Raw genomic sequence first — 18,414 nt, 5'->3', positions numbered from 1 at the left:
CAATACATTAAAACGAACCCTGGTCCGAACCAAACAACCGGACCGAGACCACCTCAAAAAAAGGCTCTCGGTCCGCTTTCAAACGGACTCTGGTGCGATTCGCTTATGGTCTGAATATGAATCGGCCCCGATCTGCACCAAGTACAGAAAACGTACAGGTCCTTCTCAAAATATTAGCATATTGTGATAAAGTTCATTATTTTCCATAATGTAATGATGAAAATGTAACATTCATATATTTTAGATTCATTGCACACTAACTGAAATATTTCAGGTCTTTTATTGTCTTAATACGGATGATTTTGTCATACAGCTCATGAAAACCCAAAATTCCTATCTCACAAAATTAGCATATCATTAAAAGGGTCTCTAAACGAGCTATGAACCTAAACATCTGAATCAACGAGTTAACTCTAAACACCTGCAAAAGATTCCTGAGGCCTTTAAAACTCCCAGCCTGGTTCATCACTCAAAACCCCAATCATGGGTAAGACTGCCGACCTGACTGCTGTCCAGAAGGCCACTATTGACACCCTCAAGCAAGAGGGTAAGACACAGAAAGAAATTTCTGAACGAATAGGCTGTTCCCAGAGTGCTGTATCAAGGCACCTCAGTGGGAAGTCTGTGGGAAGGAAAAACTGTGGCAGAAAACGCTGCACAATGAGAAGCTATCAGGAGATTTTGGAGCACTTTATGCTTCCATCTGTTGAAAAGCTTTATGGAGATGAAGATTTCATTTTTCAGCACGACCTGGCACCTGCTCACAGTGCCAAAACCACTGGTAAATGGTTTACTGACCATGGTATCACTGTGCTCAATTGGCCTGCCAACTCTCCTGACCTGAACCCCATAGAGAATCTGTGGGATATTGTGAAGAGAACGTTGAGAGACTCAAGACCCAACACTCTGGATGAGCTAAAGGCCGCTATCGAAGCATCCTGGGCCTCCATAAGACCTCAGCAGTGCCACAGGCTGATTGCCTCCATGCCACGCCGCATTGAAGCAGTCATTTCAGCAAAAGGATTCCCGACCAAGTATTGAGTGCATAACTGTACATGATTATTTGAAGGTTGACGTTTTTTGTATTAAAAACACTTTTCTTTTATTGGTCGGATGAAATATGCTAATTTTGTGAGATAGGAATTTTGGGTTTTCATGAGCTGTATGCCAAAATCATCCGTATTAAGACAATAAAAGACCTGAAATATTTCAGTTAGTGTGCAATGAATCTAAAATATATGAATGTTAAATTTTCATCATGACATTATGGAAAATAATGAACTTTATCACAATATGTTAATATTTTGAGAAGGACCTGTACGTCTCTTTGGACTTAACAAGCCACCGTAGCCCCTAGCAAAGGTGAAAGTTGTAGTGAAATCATACCTGATCAGCTGTATGTTGCTAAGCAACGCCTCTGGCATGTTGTGGGACAGGGTTCATGCTTTCTCTGACGCTGTTCTACATTTATAAAAATAACAGCAATATCTGTGTTGATCGAGCAGCTCTTGATTCTCACAATAGTATTGCAGCTGTAATAACGACTCAATAATGCAGAACAGTTGCTGCGCAGCATGTCTACAGTTGTTTACCTATATTTCCGAGTCTGCTATATGTCCCGCCCCCGTCATTTCTGACCAATGGGAGCAATGATCTTCACCCGCGTGGCTTTGTTTACAAGTAGTAGTTCACTTGCAAAAAGTACAATGTGAAAACAAACCACGCCAAATGAAAAAAATAAAGTCCGCTTTTGTTTCGGACCAAACAAGCGGACTAAAGGACTTTCCTTGTGGGAATAAACCCTCAATCATCTTCCTGCTCTCTGGACTCCAGTGTGGATCTGTCTCAGGTCCTCCATCATACTTGACCTTCTTCACTTTAGCTTGAACTTCTGTAAAATAGATGTACATCTCAATCAGGGTCTTAGGCAGTTCTTTTCCAGTTTTTGATTTCAATAAATCTTAAGAACCGTAGCAGTGATCCAACAGAAGACTGGGATGTGGCACATGATGTGGAGACTTCATGATGTCTTGATGTGGGAGATGATCCTGCTTCTTATCTCTGAATCTCTTCCTGAAGTACTCCTCCTTCTGCGTGTCAGTGAACCCTCTGACCTCTGTCACCATGCCAACACACTTAGGAGGGATCTGATTGGCTGCTGCAGGTCGTGTGGTTATCCAGAGGCGAGCAGAGGGAAGCAGTTTCCCCCTGATGAGGTTTGTCAGCAGAACATCCACTGAGGTGGACTCTGTAACATCAGTCAGGATCTCCTTGTGGTGGAAGTCCAGAGGAAGTCGACTCTCATCCAGACCATCAAAAATGAACAGAACCTGGAAGTGTTCAAAATTGCGAATTCCTTTTGTTTCATTAAAGAAGTGATTAACAAGTTCCACCAAGCTGAACGTCTTCTCTTTCAGCACATTCAGCTCTCTGAAGGTGAATGGAAATATGAACTGGATGTTCTGGTGGGCTTTGCCTTCAGCCCAGTCCAGGGTAAACCTCTTTGTTAAGACTGTTTTCCCAATGCCAGCCACACCCTTTGTCATCACTGTTCTGATTGGTTGATCTCTTCCAGGTGAGAGTTTAAAGATGTCTGATTGTTGTTTATGCCCTATCCGGTGACCTGGAAGCTGTTTCAATCTGTCTGACCTCATGTTCTCGGTTGACCTCTCCAGTCCCTCCCTCTGTGATGTAGAGCTCCGTGTAGATCTGGTTCAGAAGGGTTGGACGTCCTGCTTTAGCAATCCCCTCAAACATAGACTGGTACCTCTTCTTCAGACCAGATTTAAGTTCACGATGACAAAGTGCAGCAAAAAGTTCTTAACAAGGACAAAAACAAGATTTTGAAACAATATGTTTTTCCTAAAAGAAAAGCACTTCAGTAACGGAACAATATTTTCATTCACTGGGTAAATGCATCACTGATCTAGCTAAATTAATATCTTACTGCTTTGCTGACAGTCAGCCATGTTGTCTTGTTTCATCCTTCTTAGGAAACACAATGTGATCTTCTCAAATGCCTCTCTGCTGCTCCTCCTCTGCTCTTCATCTTCATCCTCCAGCCCCTCCTCACTCTCCACCGGACTCATTGAAAATTCTGGGTAATCTAAACTCAAAACCTTCTGGATTTTTTGCAGTTCCTTCTTCACAAAAGTCCTGATGTAGTCCTCCAGCAGCTGGAAAAGAACAATATAACACATCTGACTAATCAAAGAACCAATAAACAGATCCATGTTTTATAGACTGGTTTCAGTAGGTAGTTGTTGTACATAAAACCTTGGAATGCTGTGGTTATTACATTACAACTCAAAATTTTTGAGATTTACAGACTTTATGACTAATCTACATAATAGAAGAAGATAAGAGACAAGTCAGCTGTTGTTAACCAGATTTAGACTGACAATAGTGGTAGCAATGCATCCCAAAATCATCTGTGAACTTTGCAAACTGTGAGACCAGCCAGGGTTGAGGCTTGTTTCATGAGTGTACTGGTACCACGACACTTGGGCCAGAGTTTGATGACCCATTTTGCTATTATATAGCAGACCAACAGCATTATGTATTGGACATTTGGGTGAAGAGAAGGACAGGGCTGTCAACTGAATGTGACCTGCTAGTGTTTTTGCTGTGGTGGCAGAGGAGGCTGCATCACAGACCTTGTGTGGTAGTTGAAAATCTTACCAGTGGCAGGGAAACAGGGATGGACAAGAATGGCACCAATATACCAAAAGCTGTGAACATTGTTGGGCCATCATGGTTGACATGATTCCTTAGTGTTGCATGAAACACTGGGACAATACATGTGGGGTAGTTGTCCCAAACTTTAAGAAAGCAATCTGAAGAATGTGTTCCAACTATCAAGGGATCATAGTTCTCAGTCTGTCTGAGAAAGCGTGATCTAGGATATTGGAGTCAAACTTTAGAATCTTAGTACTGGCCCACATTGCCAAACTTACCAATAGCTGATCCAATGACCATGGTGTTACTTTGCTTTATTGGCCAGCAAATTGGCCTGACCAGAACTTCATGGATAATCTATGGAGCATTGTCAAGGGGAAGATGAGTGAAACCAGACCCAACAATGCATACTACCTGAAGGCCACTAGCAAAGCAACCTGGGCTTCCTTTCCACCTCAGCAGAACCACAGGCTGATATCCTCCATGCCACGCTGCATTAATGCAGTAATTCATGCAAAAGGAGCACCAATAAAGCGCCAAAATCATCAAAAGTACAAGAAAACCAGCGCTGGTCTATTGTGGCAAACGTAAGGCACATCTGTGCAATAATCATGCTGTCTAATCAGCATCTTGATATGTCACACCTGCGAGGTGGGATGGATTGTCTATGCAAAGGAGAAGTGCTCTCTATCACAGATTTAGATAGATTTGTGAACAACACAGGATTTTCTATTTACAAATCTGATGGTATGACCTTGTAACCTATCAGCCATTTAATCACAATTAAAAAGCCCTTGGACATACATTAATCAAGCTATGTAACTGAAAGGCACTGCTTGGATTTGAAACCAGGATCTCTTGTTTACTAACATCCACGAGGCACTACTGTATGTGGAAACAAGCAATTTTGATTTACAAGTCTGGTATTTTACCCTCGTGAGATACATGTCCTACTATACCTACCAAGTTTTTGTAGGACACTGCCTTGTCATGTTCTTTTTAAAAGCATACAACATTGACTTGAGTCTTGACAAGTTCAAGTGCGAAGCCAAACCAGAACAAAGTTTCTTGTAGTTGTGTTAACATTTAAAATCAACTTGCTTAAGAGACATAACCAGTCAGCCATTTGATCACTTTAAAAAAGCTGTTTCAACAACATTAATCAAGCTGTGTAACTGAAAAGCACTGCTTGGATTTGAAACCAGGATCTCTTGTTTACTAACATCCACGAGGCACTACTGTATGTGGAAACAAGCATTTTCAATTTACAAGTCTGGTATTTTACCCTCGTGAGATACACGTCCTAGTATACCTACCATGTTTTTAGCTAACTGCCTTGTCATATTATTTTGAAAAAGCATACAGTATTGACTTGAGCCTTGATAAATTCAAATGCAAAGCAAACCAACACAATGTTTCTGGTAGTTACGTTCTTAAGATTTCAAAACAAGATTAAAAGCTACTTGCTTAGGAGCTGTCGCCTATGAGCCATTTAATCACATTTAAAAACTCCTTGGACATACATTAATCAAGTAGTATAACTGAGAGGCACTGCTGGGATTTGAACCCAGGATCTCCTGTTTACTAGACAGGCACTTTGACCATCTAAGCCACAGCACCTACCCTCCACTTAACTGGTAGCTCTCCAAATGTTCAGGAGACATGCCAAAGAAATCAATTACTACAGGAATTAAACAGTGATAATAGCTCTTCTGACAGCCACAAGGCACTACTGTTTGTGGAACGCGGGATTTTCTATTTACAAATCTGATGGTATGACCTCATAACCTATCAGCCATTTGATCACATTTAAAAAGCCCTTTCAACGACATTAATCAGGCAGTGTAACTGAAAGGCACTGCTAGGATTTGGATCCAGGATACTAGACAGGTACTTTGACCAACTAAACCACAGCACCTATCCCCCATTTAAGGGGAAGATGAGAGAAACCAGACCCAACAATGCATACTACCTGAAGGCCACTAGCAAAGCAACCTGGGCTTCCTTTCCACCTCAGCAGAACCACAGGCTGATATCCTCCATGCCACGCTGCATTAATGCAGTAATTCATGCAAAAGGAGCACCAATAAAGCGCCAAAATCATCAAAAGTACAAGAAAACCAGCGCTGGTCTATTGTGGCAAACGTAAGGCACATCTGTGGAATAATCATGCTGTCTAATCAGCATCTTGATATGTCACACCTGCGAGGTGGGGTGGATTGTCTATGCAAAGGAGAAGTGCTCTCTATCACAGATTTAGATAGATTTGTGAACAACACAGGATTTTCTATTTACAAATCTGATGGTATGACCTCATAACCTATCAGCCATTTAATAACAATTAAAAAGCCCTTGGACATACATTAATCAAGCAATGTAACTGAAAGGCACTGCTGGGATTTGAACCCAGGATCTCTTGTTTACTAACATCCACGAGGCACTACTGTATGTGGAAACAAGCAATTTTGATTTACAAGTCTGGTATTTTACCCTCGTGAGATACATGTCCTAGTATACCTACCAAGTTTTTGTAGGAAACTGCCTTGTCATGTTATTTTTAAAAAGCATACAACATTGACTTGAGTCTTGACAAGTTCAAGTGCGAAGCCAAACCAGAAAAAGGTTTCTTGTAGTTGTGTTAACATTTAAAATCAACTTGCTTAAGAGACATAACCAGTCAGCCATTTGATCACTTTTTAAATGCTGTTTCAACAACATTAATCAAGCTGTGTAACTGAAAAGCACTGTTGGGATTTGAACCCAGGATCTCCTGTTTACAAGACAGGTACTTTGACCAACTAAGACACAGCGCCTACCCTCCATTTAACCGGTAGTTCTCCAAAAATTCAGGAGACATCCCAAAGGAATCTACTACTGCAGGAATTAAACAGTGCCAGTGGTAAAAGTTCTTCTAACATCCACGAGGCACTAATGTTTGTAGAACGTGGGATTTTCTACTTACAAATCTGATGATATGACCTTGTAACCTATCAGCCGTTTGATCACTTTTAAAAAGGTGTTTCAACAACATTAATCAAGCTGTGTAACTGAAAGGCACTGCTGGGATTTGAACCCAGGATCTCCTGTTTACTAGACAGGTACTTTGACCAACTAAGCCACAGCGCCTACCCTCCACTTAACCAGTAGTTCTCCAAAAATTCAGGAGACATCCCAAAGGAATCTACTACTGCAGGAATTAAACAGTGCCAGTGGTAATAGTTCTTCTAACATCCACGAGGCACTAATGTTTGTGGAACGTGGGATTTTCTATTTACAGATCTGTTGGTATGACCTCGTAACCTATCAGCCAATTTAATCACATTTAAAAAGCCCTTGGACGTACATTAATCAAGCAATGTAACTGAAAGGCACTACTTGGATTTGAAACCAGGATCTCTTGTTTACTGACATCCACGAGGCACTACTGTATGTGGAAACAAGCATTTTCAATTTACAAGTCTGGTATTTTACCCTCGTGAGATACACGTCCTAATATACCTACCATGTTTTTAGCAAACTGCCTTGACATATTATTTTGAAACAAGCATACAGTATTGACTTGAGCCTTGATAAATTCAAATGCAAAGCAAACCAAAACGTTTCTGGTAGTTACGTTCTTAAGATTTCAAAACAAGATTAAAAACTACTTGCTTAGGAGCTGTCGCCTATGAGCCATTTAAAAACTCCTTGGACATACATTAATCAAGTAGTATAACTGAGAGGCACTGCTGGGATTTGAACCCAGGATCTCCTGTTTACAAGACAGGCACTTTGACCAACTAAGCCACAGCGCCTACCGTCCACTTAACTGGTAGCTTGCCAAAAATTCAGGAGACATGCCAAAGAAATCGATTAATACAGCAATTAACCAGTGGTAATAGTTCTTCTAACAGCCACAAGGCACTACTGTTTGTGGATCGTAGGATTTTCTATTTACAAATTTGATGGTATGACCTCGTAACTTATCGTCCACTTATTCACATTTAAAAAGCCCTTTCAATGACATTAATCAAGCAGTATAACTGAAAGGCACTGCTGGGATTTGAACCCAGGATCTCCAGTTTACTAGACAGGTACTTTGACCAACTAAGCCTCAGCGCCTACCCTCCATTTAATTGGTAGTTCTCCAAAAATTCAAGAGACATGCCAAAGAAATCGATTAGTACAGCAATGAAACAGTGGTAATAGTTCTTCTAACAGCCACAAGGCACTACTGTTTGAGGATCATGGGATTTTCTATTTACAAATTTGATGGTATGACCTCGTAACTTATCGTCCACTTATTCACATTTAAAAAGCCCTTTCAATGACATTAATCAAGCAGTGTAACTGAAAGGCATTGCTGGGATTTAAACCCAGGATCTTTGGTTTACTAACATCTACGACACTCTACTGTATGTGAAAACAAGCAATTTCCATTTACAAGTCTGGTTCTTTGACCTCGTGAGATACATGTCCTAGTATACCTACCATATTTTTGTAGCAAACTGCCATGTCATGTTCTTTTCAAAAGCATACAGCATTCACTTGAGTCTTGACAAGTTCAAGTGCAAAGCCAAACCAGCACAAAGTTTCTTGTACTTGTGTTGATAACATTTAAAATCAACTTGCTTAAAAGGCATGACCAATCAGCTATTTGATCACTTTTAAAAAGCCCTTTCAACGACATTAATCAAGCAGTATAACTGAAAGGCACTGCTGGGATTTGAACCCAGGATCTCCTGTTTACTAGACAGGTACTTTGACCAACTAAGCCACAGCGCCTACTCTCCATCTAACTGGTAGTTCTCCAAAAATTCAGGAGACACCCCAAAGGAATCTACTACTACAGGAATTAAACAGTGCCAGTGGTAAAAGTTCTTCTAACATCCACAAGGCACTACTGTTTGTGGAACACGGGATTTTCTACTTACAAATCTGGTGGTACGACCTCGTTACCTATCAGCCATTTAATCACCCCTTTCAATGACATTAATCAAGCAGTGTAAGTGAAAGGCACTGCTTGGATTTGAACCAAGGATCTTTGGTTTACTAACATCCACAACACACTACTGTATGTGAAAACAAGCAATTTCCATTTACAAGTCTGGTTCTTTGACCTCGTGAGATACATGTCCTAGTATACCTACCATGTTTTTGTAGCAAAATGCCTTCTCATGTTATTTTTAAAAAGCATACAGTATTAACTTGAGCCTTGATAAATTCGACGGCAAAGCAAACCAACACAACGTTTCTGGTAGTTAGGTTGGTAAGATTTCAAAACAAGTCCAAAAGCTACTTAGTTAGGAGCTTTTGCCTATCAGTCATTTAAAAAGACCTTGGACATACATTAATCAAGTAGTATAACTGAGAGGCACAGCTGGGATTTGAACCCAGGAACTCCTGTTTACAAGACAGGCACTTTGACCAACTAAGCCACAGCACCTACCCTCCACTTAACTGGTAGCTTACCAAAAATTCAGGAGACATGCCAAAGAAATCGATTACTACAGCAATTAAACAGTGGTAATAGTTCTTCTAACAGCCACAAGGCACTACTGTTTGTGGATCGTGGGATTTTCTACAGGTCCTCTCAAAATATTAGCATATTGTGATAAAGTTCAATATTTTCCATAATGTCATGATGAAAATTTAACATTCATATATTTTAGATTCATTGCACACTAACTGAAATATTTCAGGTCTTTTATTGTCTTAATACAGATGATTTTGGCATACAGCTCATGAAAACCCAAAATTCCTATCTCACAAAATTAGCATATTTCATCCGACCAATAAAAGAAAAGTGTTTTTAATACAAAAAACATCAACCTTCAAATAATCATGTACAGTTATGCACTCAATACTTGGTCGGGAATCCTTTTACAGAAATTGCTGCTTCTATGCAGCGTGGCATGGAGGCAATCAGCCTGTGGCACTGCTGAGGTCTTATGGAGGCCCAGGATGCTTCGATAGCGGCCTATAGCTCATCCAGAGTGTTGGGTCTTGAGTCTCTCAACATTCTCTTCACAATATCCCACAGATTCTCTATGGGGTTCAGGTCAGGACAGTTGGCAGGCCAATTGAGCACAGTGATACCATGGTCAGTAAACCATTTACCAGTGGTTTTGGCACTGTGAGCAGGTGCCAGGTCGTGCTGAAAAATGAAATCTTCATCTCCAAAAAGCTTTTCAGCAGATGGAAGCATGAAGTGCTCCAAAATCTCCTGATAGCTAGCTGCATTGACCCTGCCCTTGATAAAACACAGTGGACCAACACCAGCAGCTGACACGGCACCCCAGACCATCACTGACTGTGGGTACTTGACACTGGACTTCTGGCATTTTGGCATTTCCTTCTCCCCAGTCATCCTCCAGACTCTGGCACCTTGATTTCCAAATGACATGCAGAATTTGCTTTCATCCGAAAAAAGTACTTTGGACCACTGAGCAACAGTCCAGTGCTGCTTCTCTGTAGCCCAGGTCTGGGGAATGCGGCACCTGTAGCCCATTTACTGCACACACCTGTGCACGGTGGCTCTGGATGTTTCTACTCCAGACTCAGTCCACTGCTTCCGCAGGTCCCCCAAGGTCTGGAATCGGCCCTTCTCCAAAATCTTCCTCAGGGTCCGGTCACCTCTTCTCATTGTGCAGCGTTTTCTGCCACACTTTTTCCTTCCCACAGACTTCCCACTGAGGTGCCTTGATACAGCACTCTGGGAACAGCCTATTTGTTCAGAAATTTCTTTCTGTGTCTTACCCTCTTGCTTGAGGGTGTCAGTAGTGGCCTTCTGGACAGCAGTCAGGTCGGCAGTCTTACCCATGATTGGGGTTTTGAGTGATGAACCCTGGATGGGAGTTTTAAAGGCCCCAGGAATCTTTTGCAGGTGTTTAGACTTAACTCGTTGATTCAGATGATTAGGTTCATTGCTCATTTAGAGACCCTTTTAATGATATGCTAATTTTGTGAGATAGGAATTTTGGGTTTTCATGAGCTGTATGCCAAAATCATCCGTATTAAGACAATAAAAGACCTTAAATATTTCAGTTAGTGTGCAATGAATCTAAATTATATGAATGTTAAATTTTTATCATGACATTATGGAAAATAATGAACTTTATCACAATATGCTAATATTTTGAGAAGGACCTGTATTTACAAATTTGATGTTATGACCTCGTAACTTATCGTCCACTTAATCACATTTAAAAAGCCCTTTCAATGACATTAATCAAGCAGCATAATTGAAAGGCATTGCTGGGATTTGAACCCAGGATCTCCTGTTTACTAGACAGGTACTTTGACCAACTAAGCTACATCGCCTACCCTCCATTTAACTGGTAGTTCTCCAAAGATTCAGGAGACATCCCAAAGGAATCTACTAGCAGAGGAATTAAAAAGTGCCATTTGTAATAGCTCTTCTAACATCCGCGAGGCACTACTGTTTGTGGAACACGGGATTTTCTATTTACAAATCTGGTGGTATGACCTCATAACCTATCAGCCATTTAATCACATTTAAAAAGCCCTTTCAATGACATTAATCAAGCAGTGTAACTTAAAGGCACTGCTGGGATTTGAACCCAGGATCTTTGGTGTACTAACATCCACAACACACTACTGTATGTGGAAACAGGCATTTTACATTTACAAGTCTGGTTCTTTGACCTCGTGAGATACATGTCCTAGTATACCTACCATATTTTTGTAGCAAACTGCCTTGTCATGTTCTTTTCAAAAGCATACAGCATTCACTTGAGTCTTGACAAGTTCAAGTGCAAAGCCAAACCAGCACAAGGTTTCTTGTATTTGTGTTGATAACATTTAAAATCAACTTTCTTAAAAGGCATGACCAATCAGCTATTTGATCACTTTTAAAAAGCCCTTTCAACAACATTAATCAAGCAATGTAACTTAAAGGCACTGCTGGGATTTGAACCCAGGATCTCCTGTTTACTAGACAGGTACTTTGACCAACTAAGCCACAGTGCCTACCCTCCAGTTAACTGGTAGCTTGCCAACAATTCAGGAGACATGCAAAAGAAATCGATTAATACAGGAATTAAACAGTGGTAATAGTTCTTCTAACAGCCACAAGGCACTACTGTTTGTGGATCGTGGGATTTTCTATTTACAAATTTGATGGTATGACCTCTTAACTTATTGTCCACTTATTCACATTTAAAAAGCCATTTCAATGACATTAATCAAGCAGTGTAACTGAAAGGCACTGCTGGGATTTGAACCCAGGATCTCCTTTTTACTAGACAGGTACTTTGACCAACTAAGCCACAGCACCTACCTTCCATCTAACCGGTAGTTCTCCAAAAATTCAGGAGACATCCCGAAGCAATATACTACTACAGGAATTAAACAGTGCCAGTGGTAATAGTTCTTCTAACATCCACAAGGCACTACTGTTTGTGGATCATGGGATTTTCTATTTACAAATTTGATGGTATGACCTCGTAACTTATCGTCCACTTATTCACATTTAAAAAGCCCTTTCAATGACATTAATCAAGCAGTGTAACTGAAAGGCATTGCAGGGATTTGAACCCAGGAACTTTGGTTTACTAACATCCACAACACACTACTGTATGTGAAAACAAGCAATTTCCATTTACAAGTCTGGTTCTTTGACCTCGTGAGATACATGTCCTAGTATACCTACCATGTTTTTGTAGCAAACTGCCTTGTCATGTTCTTTTTAAAAGCATACAACATTCACTTGAGTCTTGACAAGTTCAAGTGCAAATTCAAACCAGCACAAAGTTTCTTGTAGTTGTGTTGATAACATTTAAAATCAACTTGCTTAAAAGGCATGACCAATCAGCTATTTGATCACTGTTAAAAACCCTTTCAACAACATTAATCAAGCAGTATAACTGAAAGGCACTGCTGGGAATTGAACCCAGGACCTCCTGTTTACTAGTCAGGTACTTTGACCAACTAAGCCACAGTGCCTACCCTCCATTTAACCGGTAGTTCTCCAAAAATTCAGGAGACATGCCAAAGAAATCGATTAGTACAGCAATTAAACAGTGGTAATAGTTCTTCTAACAGCCACAAGGCACTACTGTTTGTGGATCGTGGGATTTTCTATTTACAAATTTGATGGTATGACCTCGTAACTTATCGTCCACTTATTCACAGTTAAAAAGCCCTTTCAATGACATTAATCAAGCAGTGTAACTGAAAGGCACTGCTGGGATTTGAACCCAGGATCTTTGGTGTACTAACATCCACAACACACTACTGTATGTGGAAACAGGCATTTTACATTTACAAGTCTGGTTCTTTGACCTCGTGAGATACATGTCCTAGTATACCTACCATATTTTTGTAGCAAACTGCCTCTTCATGTTCTTTTCAAAAGCATAGAGCATTCACTTGAGTCTTGACAAGTTCAATTGCAAAGCCAAACCAGCACAAGGTTTCTTGTACTTGTGTTGATAACATTTAAAATCAACTTTCTTAAAAGGCATGACCAATCAGCTATTTGATCACTTTTAAAAAGCCCTTTCAACAACATTAATCAAGCAATGTAACTTAAAGGCACTGCTGGGATTTGAACCCAGGATCTCCTGTTTACTAGACAGGTACTTTGACCAACTAAGCCACAGCGCCTACACTCCAGTTAACTGGTAGCTTGCCAACAATTCAGGAGACATGCCAAAGAAATCGATTAGTACAGCAATTAAACAGTGGTAATAGTTCTTCTAACAGCCACAAGGCACTACTGTTTGTGGATCGTGGGATTTTCTATTTACAAATTTGATGGTATGACCTCGTAACTTATCGTCCACTTATTCACAGTTAAAAAGCCCTTTCAATGACATTAATCAAGCAGTGTAACTGAAAGGCACTGCTGGGATTTGAACCCAGGATCTCCTTTTTACTAGACAGGTACTTTGACCAACTAAGCCTCAGCGCCTACCCTCCATTTAATTGGTAGTTCTCCAAAAATTCAGGAGACATGCCAAAGAAATCGATTAGTACAGCAATTAAACAGTGGTAATAGTTCTTCTAACAGCCACAAGGCACTACTGTTTGTGGATCGTGGGATTTTCTATTTACAAATTTGATGGTATGACCTCTTAACTTATTGTCCACTTATTCACATTTAAAAAGCCATTTCAATGACATTAATCAAGCAGTGTAACTGAAAGGCACTGCTGGGATTTGAACCCAGGATCTCCTTTTTACTAGACAGGTACTTTGACCAACTAAGCCACAGCACCTACCTTCCATCTAACCGGTAGTTCTCCAAAAATTCAGGAGACATCCCGAAGCAATATACTACTACAGGAATTAAACAGTGCCAGTGGTAATAGTTCTTCTAACATCCACAAGGCACTACTGTTTGTGGATCGTGGGATTTTCTATTTACAAATTTGATGGTATGACCTCGTAACTTATCGTCCACTTATTCACATTTAAAAAGCCCTTTCAATGACATTAATCAAGCAGTGTAACTGAAAGGCATTGCACGGATTTGAACCCAGGATCTTTGGTTTACTAACATCCACAACACACTACTGTATGTGAAAACAAGCAATTTCCATTTACAAGTCTGGTTCTTTGACCTCGTGAGATACATGTCCTAGTATACCTACCATGTTTTTGTAGCAAACTGCCTTGTCATGTTCTTTTTAAAAGCATACAGCATTCACTTGAGTCTTGACAAGTTCAAGTGCAAATTCAAACCAGCACAAAGTTTCTTGTAGTTGTGTTGATAACATTTAAAATCAACTTGCTTAAAAGGCATGACCAATCAGCTATTTGATCACTGTTAAAAACCCTTTCAACGACATTAATCAAGCAGTATAACTGAAAGGCACTGCTGGGATTTGAACCCAGGATCTCCTGTTTACTAGACAGGTACTTTGACCAACTAAGCCACAGCACCTACCCTCCATTTAACCGGTAGTTCTCCAAAAATTCAGGAGACAAGCCAAAGAAATCGATTAGTACAGCAATTAAACAGTGGTAATAGTTCTTCTAACAGCCACAAGGCACTACTGTTTGTGGATCGTGGGATATTCTATTTACAAATTTGATGGTATGACCTCTTAACTTATTGTCCACTTATTTACATTTAAAAAGACCTTTCAATGACATTAATCAAGCAGTGTAACTGAAAGGCACTGCTGGGATTTGAACCCAGGATCTCCTTTTTACTAGACAGGTACTTTGACCAACTAAGCCACAGAACCTACCTTCCATCTAACCGGTAGTTCTCCAAAAATTCAGGAGACATCCCGAAGCACTATACTACTACAGGAATTAAACAGTGCCAGTGGTAATAGTTCTTCTAACATCCACAAGGCACTACTGTTTGTGGATCATGGGATTTTCTATTTACAAATTTGATGGTATGACCTCGTAACTTATCGTCCACTTATTCACATTTAAAAAGCCCTTTCAATGACATTAATCAAGCAGTGTAACTGAAAGGCATTGCAGGGATTTGAACCCAGGAACTTTGGTTTACTAACATCCACAACACACTACTGTATGTGAAAACAAGCAATTTCCATTTACAAGTCTGGTTCTTTGACCTCGTGAGATACATGTCCTAGTATACCTACCATGTTTTTGTAGCAAACTGCCTTGTCATGTTCTTTTTAAAAGCATACAACATTCACTTGAGTCTTGACAAGTTCAAGTGCAAATTCAAACCAGCACAAAGTTTCTTGTAGTTGTGTTGATAACATTTAAAATCAACTTGCTTAAAAGGCATGACCAATCAGCTATTTGATCACTGTTAAAAACCCTTTCAACAACATTAATCAAGCAGTATAACTGAAAGGCACTGCTGGGAATTGAACCCAGGACCTCCTGTTTACTAGACAGGTACTTTGACCAACTAAGCCACAGTGCCTACCCTCCATTTAACCGGTAGTTCTCCAAAAATTCAGGAGACATGCCAAAGAAATCGATTAGTACAGCAATTAAACAGTGGTAATAGTTCTTCTAACAGCCACAAGGCACTACTGTTTGTGGATCGTGGGATTTTCTATTTACAAATTTGATGGTATGACCTCGTAACTTATCGTCCACTTATTCACAGTTAAAAAGCCCTTTCAATGACATTAATCAAGCAGTGTAACTTAATGGCACTGCTGGGATTTGAACCCAGGATCTTTGGTGTACTAACATCCACAACACACTACTGTATGTGGAAACAGGCATTTTACATTTACAAGTCTGGTTCTTTGACCTCGTGAGATACATGTCCTAGTATACCTACCATATTTTTGTAGCAAACTGCCTCTTCATGTTCTTTTCAAAAGCATACAGCATTCACTTGAGTCTTGACAAGTTCAAGTGCAAAGCCAAACCAGCACAAGGTTTCTTGTACTTGTGTTGATAACATTTAAAATCAACTTTCTTAAAAGGCATGACCAATCAGCTATTTGATCACTTTTAAAAAGCCCTTTCAACAACATTAATCAAGCAATGTAACTTAAAGGCACTGCTGGGATTTGAACCCAGGATCTCCTGTTTACTAGACAGGTACTTTGACCAACTAAGCCACAGCGCCTACACTCCAGTTAACTGGTAGCTTGCCAACAATTCAGGAGACATGCCAAAGAAATCGATTACTACAGGAATTAAACAGTGGTAATAGTTCTTCTAACAGCCACAAGGCACTACTGTTTGTGGATCGTGGGATTTTCTATTTACAAATCTGATGGTATGACCTCGTAACCTATCAGCCATTTAATCACATTTAAAAAGCGCTTTCAACGACATTAATCAGGCAGTGTAACTGAAAGGCACTGCTGGGATTTGAACCCAGGATCTCCTGTTTACTAGACAGGTACTTTGACCAACTAAGCCACAGCGCCTACACTCCAGTTAACTGGTAGCTTGCCAACAATTCAGGAGACATGCCAAAGAAATCGATTACTACAGGAATTAAACAGTGGTAATAGTTCTTCTAACAGCCACAAGGCACTACTGTTTGTGGATCGTGGGATTTTCTATTTACAAATTTGATGGTATGACCTCTTAACTTATCGTCCACTTATTCACAGTTAAAAAGCCCTTTCAATGACATTAATCAAGCAGTGTAACTGAAAGGCACTGCTGGGATTTGAACCCAGGATCTCCTTTTTACTAGACAGGTACTTTGACCAACTAAGCCTCAGCGCCTACCCTCCATTTAATTGGTAGTTCTCCAAAAATTCAGGAGACATGCCAAAGAAATCGATTAGTACAGCAATTAAACAGTGGTAATAGTTCTTCTAACAGCCACAAGGCACTACTGTTTGTGGATCGTGGGATTTTCTATTTACAAATTTGATGGTATGACCTCTTAACTTATTGTCCACTTATTCACATTTAAAAAGCCATTTCAATGACATTAATCAAGCAGTGTAACTGAAAGGCACTGCTGGGATTTGAACCCAGGATCTCCTTTTTACTAGACAGGTACTTTGACCAACTAAGCCACAGCACCTACCTTCCATCTAACCGGTAGTTCTCCAAAAATTCAGGAGACATCCCGAAGCAATATACTACTACAGGAATTAAACAGTGCCAGTGGTAATAGTTCTTCTAACATCCACAAGGCACTACTGTTTGTGGATCGTGGGATTTTCTATTTACAAATTTGATGGTATGACCTCGTAACTTATCGTCCACTTATTCACATTTAAAAAGCCCTTTCAATGACATTAATCAAGCAGTGTAACTGAAAGGCATTGCACGGATTTGAACCCAGGATCTTTGGTTTACTAACATCCACAACACACTACTGTATGTGAAAACAAGCAATTTCCATTTACAAGTCTGGTTCTTTGACCTCGTGAGATACATGTCCTAGTATACCTACCATGTTTTTGTAGCAAACTGCCTTGTCATGTTCTTTTTAAAAGCATACAGCATTCACTTGAGTCTTGACAAGTTCAAGTGCAAATTCAAACCAGCACAAAGTTTCTTGTAGTTGTGTTGATAACATTTAAAATCAACTTGCTTAAAAGGCATGACCAATCAGCTATTTGATCACTGTTAAAAACCCTTTCAACGACATTAATCAAGCAGTATAACTGAAAGGCACTGCTGGGATTTGAACCCAGGATCTCCTGTTTACTAGACAGGTACTTTGACCAACTAAGCCACAGCACCTACCCTCCATTTAACCGGTAGTTCTCCAAAAATTCAGGAGACAAGCCAAAGAAATCGATTAGTACAGCAATTAAACAGTGGTAATAGTTCTTCTAACAGCCACAAGGCACTACTGTTTGTGGATCGTGGGATATTCTATTTACAAATTTGATGGTATGACCTCTTAACTTATTGTCCACTTATTTACATTTAAAAAGACCTTTCAATGACATTAATCAAGCAGTGTAACTGAAAGGCACTGCTGGGATTTGAACCCAGGATCTCCTTTTTACTAGACAGGTACTTTGACCAACTAAGCCACAGAACCTACCTTCCATCTAACCGGTAGTTCTCCAAAAATTCAGGAGACATCCCGAAGCACTATACTACTACAGGAATTAAACAGTGCCAGTGGTAATAGTTCTTCTAACATCCACAAGGCACTACTGTTTGTGGATCATGGGATTTTCTATTTACAAATTTGATGGTATGACCTCGTAACTTATCGTCCACTTATTCACATTTAAAAAGCCCTTTCAATGACATTAATCAAGCAGTGTAACTGAAAGGCATTGCAGGGATTTGAACCCAGGAACTTTGGTTTACTAACATCCACAACACACTACTGTATGTGAAAAC

At 40.0% G+C, this 18,414-nt stretch overlaps 23 non-coding genes and 1 pseudogene across 23 annotated transcripts; all 24 read right to left on the bottom strand.

The window, feature by feature from the left end:
- Positions 1-1,951: 1,951 nt before the first annotated feature.
- The window catches only part of LOC124861173, a 43,552-nt pseudogene continuing 27,089 nt past the window's right edge, over positions 1,952-18,414 (bottom strand).
- Positions 5,225-5,298, bottom strand: trnat-agu. Its single transcript has one exon. It is a non-coding gene; the product is annotated as a tRNA-Thr (tRNA).
- Positions 6,418-6,491, bottom strand: trnat-ugu. The gene has a single exon. It is a non-coding gene; the product is annotated as a tRNA-Thr (tRNA).
- Positions 6,731-6,804, bottom strand: trnat-agu. Its single transcript has one exon. It is a non-coding gene; the product is annotated as a tRNA-Thr (tRNA).
- Positions 7,399-7,472, bottom strand: trnat-ugu. The gene has a single exon. It is a non-coding gene; the product is annotated as a tRNA-Thr (tRNA).
- On the bottom strand, positions 7,706-7,779 carry trnat-agu. Its single transcript has one exon. It is a non-coding gene; the product is annotated as a tRNA-Thr (tRNA).
- Positions 8,369-8,442, bottom strand: trnat-agu. Its single transcript has one exon. It is a non-coding gene; the product is annotated as a tRNA-Thr (tRNA).
- On the bottom strand, positions 9,030-9,103 carry trnat-ugu. The gene has a single exon. It is a non-coding gene; the product is annotated as a tRNA-Thr (tRNA).
- Positions 10,907-10,980, bottom strand: trnat-agu. The gene has a single exon. It is a non-coding gene; the product is annotated as a tRNA-Thr (tRNA).
- trnat-agu lies at positions 11,576-11,649 on the bottom strand. The gene has a single exon. It is a non-coding gene; the product is annotated as a tRNA-Thr (tRNA).
- Positions 11,883-11,956, bottom strand: trnat-agu. Its single transcript has one exon. It is a non-coding gene; the product is annotated as a tRNA-Thr (tRNA).
- Positions 12,551-12,624, bottom strand: trnat-agu. The gene has a single exon. It is a non-coding gene; the product is annotated as a tRNA-Thr (tRNA).
- trnat-agu lies at positions 13,214-13,287 on the bottom strand. Its single transcript has one exon. It is a non-coding gene; the product is annotated as a tRNA-Thr (tRNA).
- trnat-agu lies at positions 13,521-13,594 on the bottom strand. Its single transcript has one exon. It is a non-coding gene; the product is annotated as a tRNA-Thr (tRNA).
- On the bottom strand, positions 13,828-13,901 carry trnat-agu. Its single transcript has one exon. It is a non-coding gene; the product is annotated as a tRNA-Thr (tRNA).
- On the bottom strand, positions 14,496-14,569 carry trnat-agu. Its single transcript has one exon. It is a non-coding gene; the product is annotated as a tRNA-Thr (tRNA).
- trnat-agu lies at positions 14,803-14,876 on the bottom strand. Its single transcript has one exon. It is a non-coding gene; the product is annotated as a tRNA-Thr (tRNA).
- trnat-agu lies at positions 15,471-15,544 on the bottom strand. The gene has a single exon. It is a non-coding gene; the product is annotated as a tRNA-Thr (tRNA).
- On the bottom strand, positions 16,134-16,207 carry trnat-agu. The gene has a single exon. It is a non-coding gene; the product is annotated as a tRNA-Thr (tRNA).
- trnat-agu lies at positions 16,441-16,514 on the bottom strand. The gene has a single exon. It is a non-coding gene; the product is annotated as a tRNA-Thr (tRNA).
- Positions 16,748-16,821, bottom strand: trnat-agu. Its single transcript has one exon. It is a non-coding gene; the product is annotated as a tRNA-Thr (tRNA).
- Positions 17,055-17,128, bottom strand: trnat-agu. Its single transcript has one exon. It is a non-coding gene; the product is annotated as a tRNA-Thr (tRNA).
- On the bottom strand, positions 17,723-17,796 carry trnat-agu. Its single transcript has one exon. It is a non-coding gene; the product is annotated as a tRNA-Thr (tRNA).
- On the bottom strand, positions 18,030-18,103 carry trnat-agu. Its single transcript has one exon. It is a non-coding gene; the product is annotated as a tRNA-Thr (tRNA).

This window comes from Girardinichthys multiradiatus, chromosome 24 (assembly GCF_021462225.1).
Source record: "Girardinichthys multiradiatus isolate DD_20200921_A chromosome 24, DD_fGirMul_XY1, whole genome shotgun sequence".
Taxonomy (NCBI): domain Eukaryota; kingdom Metazoa; phylum Chordata; class Actinopteri; order Cyprinodontiformes; family Goodeidae; genus Girardinichthys; species Girardinichthys multiradiatus.
This window is presented reverse-complemented; position numbering and strand designations above follow the sequence as displayed.